Source organism: Chlorocebus sabaeus, chromosome 28 (assembly GCF_047675955.1).
Source record: "Chlorocebus sabaeus isolate Y175 chromosome 28, mChlSab1.0.hap1, whole genome shotgun sequence".
Classification (NCBI taxonomy): Eukaryota; Metazoa; Chordata; class Mammalia; order Primates; family Cercopithecidae; genus Chlorocebus; species Chlorocebus sabaeus.
Window position 1 is genome coordinate 5,585,922 of NC_132931.1, and position 7,126 is coordinate 5,593,047.

The following is a 7,126-nucleotide window of genomic DNA, read 5'->3' on the forward strand; positions in this document are numbered from 1 at the left end:
CCCCAGCTGAAAGCCATGGCTGAGCTTCCAGCTGACAGTCGGTGTCAACTACCAGCCACGGGGCTACACCATCTTGAGAGTGGATCCTTCGTTCTCAGTGAATTCCACATGGGACAGAGAGAGGCTGACCCTGCTCAGCTCTGCCCAAATTGCACATTCAAGGGCAAAAGAAAGGATTATTATTGTTTTGAGACTTTGAATTTTGTCATGATTTGCTACTAGGCAATAGATAACTGATACCAGGAGGGAGAATGGAAGCAGAGGCATTCATTAGAGAACAGAATCACTCAGGCAAAAGATGATGAGGGCTTAGCTAAGGCATTCATTAATTGAGCAAAATTATGACATGTCAGGCATGGTGCTATGACATGGAAATATAACGTGAACTGGGTAGACAAGGTCTCGTCTACTTGAAGAAACTGACTGGCTATCGGGCAGAGAGGATGGAATATAGAATGGAGCCACTGAACTACTTCATTGTGTTAACCTAAAGATGTGTGATCTCACCATGTCATGTTAAGAGGCATTTAAAAAACGGAATAAAATAACTAGAAACATGCATTATTATACGGGTAAAACTTTTGGTGTACAGATAGCATGAAAATGACATTGGCTTTACGCTCTAAGCCCTATTGAACATACTATAGGAAGTGGGTTTTTTTTTTGTCTTTGTCTCCATTAGAGAAAACCTTCATGTGGGCACTTTTGATGCTCCCCTACCATTGTGTGATTTTCAGTTCAAAGCATTTGCTATTTGCATCAGTGCTTGTTGCTTTTTTTTTTTTTTTTTTTTGAGGCGGAGAGTGGGAGGATTACACGGTTTTCTTTTCAAGTGCTCTCAGTCCCTGATCAAAGAGAGGGCTTTAGAGCCTTAGTTTGTTGGAGATTCCATATAAGACTATTCTTGGTTTGGGGTTTTGAGTAAATCATTTTTGCTTAAACACCACAGAGAAAGAGTGCTAACCCATGCATTGTCAACTACAAAGTCCTATCCAAGTGCCAATTACTTTTATGATTTTAAAATGGAATTTGGGGGTTAGTGGTGTTCAGGGTATTCACTATTAGTGAGGGTATTTCTTTTGAAAGATAATAATTCATTCAATAATTCATTTAATTATTTGAGCCTTTACAAAGAACAGCCAGAGCTCCTCTCCATCTCATTTTTGCCACACAAAATATTGCCCCCTCTTTCTTCCTCCTTTTAAGCACCACAATAAGGGGTCATCGTCACGACCCGATTCTGCTTGTCCACCGGGGCAAGCTGGCTTTTGTTCCCATCGCTCTGCTGGGAATGGAATCATGAGAGGCTTTTTTGTTGCTGAGTTCTTTGAACTCTCCTTAGTGCACAGTTGGCCTGGACCCTCTGAAGCACGTGGTGCTGTTGACCAAGGCCTGGTTCTCAAAACCTGAGTCTCCACTGACTTCTGTACTAACACGCTTGGCTCTTACTTCTCTGATTCCTTTCTCTGCTTCTGTTGCTGGCTTTTCTTTCCACCTCTTTCTTTATCTTAAATGTTGATATTACCCCGGGTTTCGTTTTTAAATCCTGATGTGGTTTGGATCTGCGTCCCCGCCCAAATCTCATGTCTAATTGTAATCCCCCGTGTTGGAGGTAGGGCCTGGTGGGAGGTGACTGGATCGTGGGGGTGGTTGCCATGGTTTAACACCGTCCCCCTTGATGCTGTCATTGTGATAATGAGTTGTCATGAGATCCGGTTCTTTAAAAGTGTGTGGTACCTCCCCCGCTCTCTCCCTCCTGCTCCCAGCCGTGTGTAATGCTGGCTCCCCACTTTGCCTCCTGTCATGATTGTAAGTTTCCTGAGACCTCCCCAGAAGCCGAACAGATTACAGCATTGTGCTTTCTGTACAGCCTGCAGACTGTGAACCAATTAAACCTGTTATCTTTAAAAATCACCCAGTCTCAGATACTTCTTTATAGCAATGTGAGAACGAACTAATACAAATCCCTTCCAATTTCCCAAGATACTGTCGTCTGTTTCCAAGACTTCCATCCATCTTATGACTGTCTATATTCTGATGAGCCTCAAAAACCACATCTACTACCCTTGAAGCATCAATGCTTAGGAATCACCATTTTTAAGGATACGAAATTGAACAAGCCGTAGTCTCTTACAGCAAGGAGTTTACAGTCTATTAGGGCAGATTAGATGTGCACACGCATTTCGTTTTCAACTTGGACTTCCCCATCTGGCCTAGCAGAGAACGGATACTCAAGACGTAAGGTTTCATGGTCAAAACTGATTTCTTCCATTGCATAGACGTGGCACCAACACCTAAGGTGGTTAAGACACACACGTATAGAGCTGTCTATTTTATTTGAAACTGGATGAAGTTTAGGAGAAAACAAAACTCCTTGCCATCTCAGCTGTAAGGAGAACTGTATCAGGTGGTGTTGCTAAGTTGTAAGCCACAAAAATGGACTCCAGGTAATTTCAACTAAGAGAAAGAGTTTACTGAAAGAATAGAAAATATGTCTTGGAATTGAAGAAAGAACCGGATAACTAAGTTTCAAAAAAAGCACCAACACCATTCTGGAAGACTGGGCAGTAGAAACACACAGACTATCACGTGCCCAAACCTGGGCTCAGAAGTAGCTCTGCCAGAACTCCAAAGTAAATAAAACTCTGTAGGCTAAGACCTGTGAGCTTAAAAAAAAAAAATCACAAATTTATAAATTTAGGTAAGACTCTATTTCTTGTAAAGGGTTATATCCTGCAAGATGGCCATCCCATATGCTGGGAATCATAGCCTCTGGCCCAGACCAGAGATAGGCACGTCAAAGGAGGAAGAAGAGCTGGGGCAGGAGTTTATGCTGAACAGGTTGGCTAAACATACATATTCAACAGGTTAAGGAAGAGCTATGAATATTCATGAAAGTGGTCCTAATGTATTTGTATTGAACAAACATGCATCTAACACAGGACCCATGTTCACGTTGTGGTGAAGACTTTACACTTAAACGTATTACAGTTAGCCTCTAAATGTCAAAACAGCTTTTCGAGAGCTGGAGCTACTCAAGTGTGCAGCCTCTATAAACCGGCTGGAACCAGCCCATGGCTAGTGGTCTTCTTATCAGAAGAAGATACAGAAAGCAGCCTCTTGTCCAGTCAAAGCTGTAGTTGTGACTGGTGGAATAGCGGGGATCGGTTAGTTAGTGTTTGGAGGTGACCTAATTATTTGAATAATACTTATCCCAAGGTCAGTGCTTGTTCAGCTGCTAGAGAAAAATAAAAACCTGTGGCAGTTAGAATGTAGTTCATTCTTAAAGCGTAGGGGTGTCTGACTTAACCCTTGCCTGACATGACCTTAGATCCTGTTTAGAATTTGGTATCCTATTGCCACTATGAGTCTGTTCTGTCAGTCTTGTGGTCTCTGTTTTAACATTAGTGCTGGTCAGCTGTGTCTAAACTGCAAAAGGGCACGTATTATGAGGCATGTCTGACCCCACCATCTCATCATGGCTGGGAACTCAGTTTGAAGGTTTTTCTGGGGTCCCTTTGGCCGAGAGAGTTTGTTCAGTTGGTTGGGGCAGCAGGGTGGAGGTGGTGCTTAGGTGTTCACTGTTAGTTTACAGACCACAGTTACCTGCTACAATAGAAAAATGTAGATTATCAATCACAGTGCCTGACTCATAGTGGCCATTCAATAGCAAATTTTTGAATGAAGAAATCAATGAATCCGGTCACTAGGTAGATTAGATAACACCTAATATCTCTGTCAATGATACTAGAATTCTTTCATAGACCAATGTGAAACTTTCTGGGCATTTTAGCATGGCTGGCATGGTGAATAAACTACATTTCTGTCTGAATGGGAAGACAGGAATACTGTGTGTAGCTGTCTTATTGGCATTCAGAAATCACCCTGGTTATTACTGAACCAAATAAAAATAAACTCAGAAGAAGCATCTGCACATTACGCTATTGTTTTTTTTCACTGATAGGAGCATGATGGGATGTTGAGGGATGCCAGAGAGGATGCAGTAATGTTCCTTTGGATATAGAACACTTGAGATTTGACAGTTTCACATTTTTCTTTATTTCTGTGAAGGCAGGATCGTGACAGGGCTATATTCTGCCACTCACTCACGCTGTTTTCTTGTAAATGGCAGTGAAGGAAAGCGGGGAATGGACACTTTATTAATCAACTAGGCTACAATTTTATAGCACTATGCCCAGAAGGACACACTGAACTATCGGTGTCAGTCAGGAAAACACACGACTCAGACAAATTAAAGACTATAGAAATTCAACAGGTGGACAGGAGCCAAACTCCATCCAGCAGGCTCTGTGCCTTCAAGCCTGTCTGGGCAGCATTTGTTACTCAAGATGTGAAACGGGCAACCCTGTTGATCCACTGGCATATTTGTATGTCTTGAGCCTTGTTTTAATATTTTATTTTTCTTTCTTTCTTCTTTCTTTTTTTTTTTCTTTTCTTGGAAGCACTGACTTCCAGGCATGAACTTTGTTTGTCTACTTCTGCAGAACAAACCAGCACAAAATGTAGCGGTTTAAAGAAGATATTTATTTGGCTCTTACAGTTCTGTGGGTGAACTGGGTTCAGCTGGATGGTTTTCACCTGGGGTCTCTCCAACATTTTTTTTTTAATCTTCAACTTTTATTTTAGGTTTAGGGGTACATGTGTAGGATGTGCAGGTTTGTTAAACATAGGTAAACGTGTGCCATGGTGGTTTGCCGCACAGATCATCCCATCACCTAGGTGTTAAGCCCCACATGCATTAGCTATGCTTCCTGATGCTCTCCCTTCCCCCACTCTTGTGATGGGCCCCAGTGTGTGCTGTTCTCCCCGTGTGTCCATGTGTTCTCATCATTCAGCTCCCACTTGTAAGTGAGAAAGAACATGCAGCATTCGGTTTTCGGCTCCTGCATTAATTTGCTGAGGATAACGGCCTCCAACTCCATCCATGTCCATACAAAGGACATGATCTCATTCCTTTTTATGGCTGCACAGTATTCCGTGGTATATGTGTTAAACATTTTCTTTATCCAGTCTATTATTGATGGGCATTTGGGTTGATTCCATGTCTTTGCTGTTGTGAATCTCTCAAACAGTTTTGCATTTAGATATTGATTACAGCTGGGGTCATCTGAAGGTTCAACTCTTCTCTGATATATCTGGTGTCTCAGTGGGGGTAGCAGAGCTATGTGGGTCAGCTGGGCAACACTCTCTTTTCATGTTAACCTGGGGTACCCAGCTGCAAAGCACTTACAGGCCAGTGCAGACTTTCCAAGATCTCCCAGAGGAAGTCACAAGACTTCTTATGACAACTTCAGAAGCCATGCAGAGTCACAGCCCTGTTGAGACTTAAGAAACAGCGATTGCATGAGGGTGTGAGTACCGGGAGCTTCATCTCATTGGAAGCCATCTTTGAACTATAGCGGATAAACGGCAAAAGAACAAACTTAACTAACTCCATTTTTGTTTAAGGGACCGTCACTCATTCCTGCACGTAGCCTAGGATAATTTTAGAACACTGGGATAATAACGCACACACAGCAATCATGTAGTTTTAAAAACCAACTCTGGGATGAAGAGAGAAGTATGTAAACATCTCACTGTTTTGTTGTAAGATTTATATGAGCATTGTGACCTGACCAAGGACGAAGAAGTTTCCAACCTCCTTGGACCCTCACTAGTGCCCGGATGTCTGTGGTGGTTGGTTACCTCCTTTTAAAATTTAAATTATTTTTAAAAATATGGAATGCTTCAGGAACTTGCGTGTCATCTTTGCCCAGGGGCCTTGCTATTCTTCTCTGTACTGTTCCAATTTTAGTAAATGTGCTGCCGAAGCAAGCTCATTACGTCTTGATCCTAGCCGCCCACCGTCCCCCTGCTCTTAGCATAAAAAGAGCCTAAAACTGGTTGTGACTTAAGATGGTACTTTGGTACGATAGTCCACCATCTTCTTGCTTTGCTTGGTCTCCAAATAAACCAGCTTTTCTTCCCACACATTCTTGTCTCTTGTGTAAGACTTTCAAGTGGTCAGCAGCTGAACCCTGGTTCGGTTACAGAGCAAGGCTGTGCTAAGTCTCTTCTTGTGTATGTGGCCTCTGTAGGGGCTGCACGTGGTCTTGCCTCTCATACTGCGTGCTTTCCACACCCTGGAGTCCTATGGCTCCCACAATTTTCTCTATTCCCTCGATCCATACGTACTTGCCTGCCTTCTCGAGGCATGTTGTTCTCCCATCTCTGCCTCTTGGCCTAGGTTCCTCTTACTGATCCCCAGATCTCTCCCACACTATATGCCATCAGGGAAGTGGTTCATGGCTGCCCAGGCCAGGCCAGACTCTTCTCTTAAAAACTTCCAAAGGCCAGGTGTGATAGCTCATGCCTTAATCCCAGCACTTTCGGAGGCCAAGGCAGGAGGATTGTTTGAGACCGGGAGTTTGAGGCCAGCCTGGGCAACGTAATTACACCCCATCTCTACAAGAAAATTTAATTAGGCCAGGTGCAGTGGCTCACTCCTGTAATTCCAGCACTTTGGGAGGCTGAGGCAGGTGGATCATGAGGTCAGGAGATCAAGACAATCTTGGCCAACATGATGAAACCCCGTCTCCACTAACGTACAAAAAATTAGCCAGGCATGGTGGTGCGTACCTGCAATCCCAGCTCCTTGGTAGGCTGAGGCAGGGGACTCACTTGAACAAGGGTGGTGGAGGTTGCAGTGAGCTAAGATGGCACCACTGCATTCCAACCTGGTGACAGAGCAAGACTCCGTCTAAAAAATAAAAAAAAAAAAAAATTTAAATATTAGCCCGGTGTGGTGGTGTGGGCCTATAGTACCAGCTACTCAGGAGGCCAAGGGAGGAGGATCATTTGAGCCCAGGAGTTTGAGGCTGCAATGAGCTATGAGCTTGCTGCTGCACTCCAACCTGGGTGACAGAGAGAGACCCTGTCTCTAAAAAAAAGAAAAAAACATTTCTCAAAGAGGTGAGTTCCTTCCCTTCATGACACTGAGAGCAGTTTGTACATACATCAGCTGCAAGATAATTGGACTAATCTCCTCTGCAAGTCACTTTCAAAGAGCAGCAGCGACTTTATTTTGTGTATCTTTTTTAAAATCAATATCGTGTCTTCCACACTT

The 7,126-nt window shown here is 43.3% G+C and overlaps 1 non-coding gene across 1 annotated transcript; it reads right to left on the reverse strand.

The window, feature by feature from the left end:
• Positions 1 to 5,732: 5,732 nt before the first annotated feature.
• On the reverse strand, positions 5,733 to 5,839 carry LOC119621396 (U6 spliceosomal RNA). Its single transcript, XR_005237960.1, has one exon. It is a non-coding gene; the product is annotated as a U6 spliceosomal RNA (small nuclear RNA).
• Between the last annotated feature and the right edge of the window lie 1,287 nt (positions 5,840 to 7,126).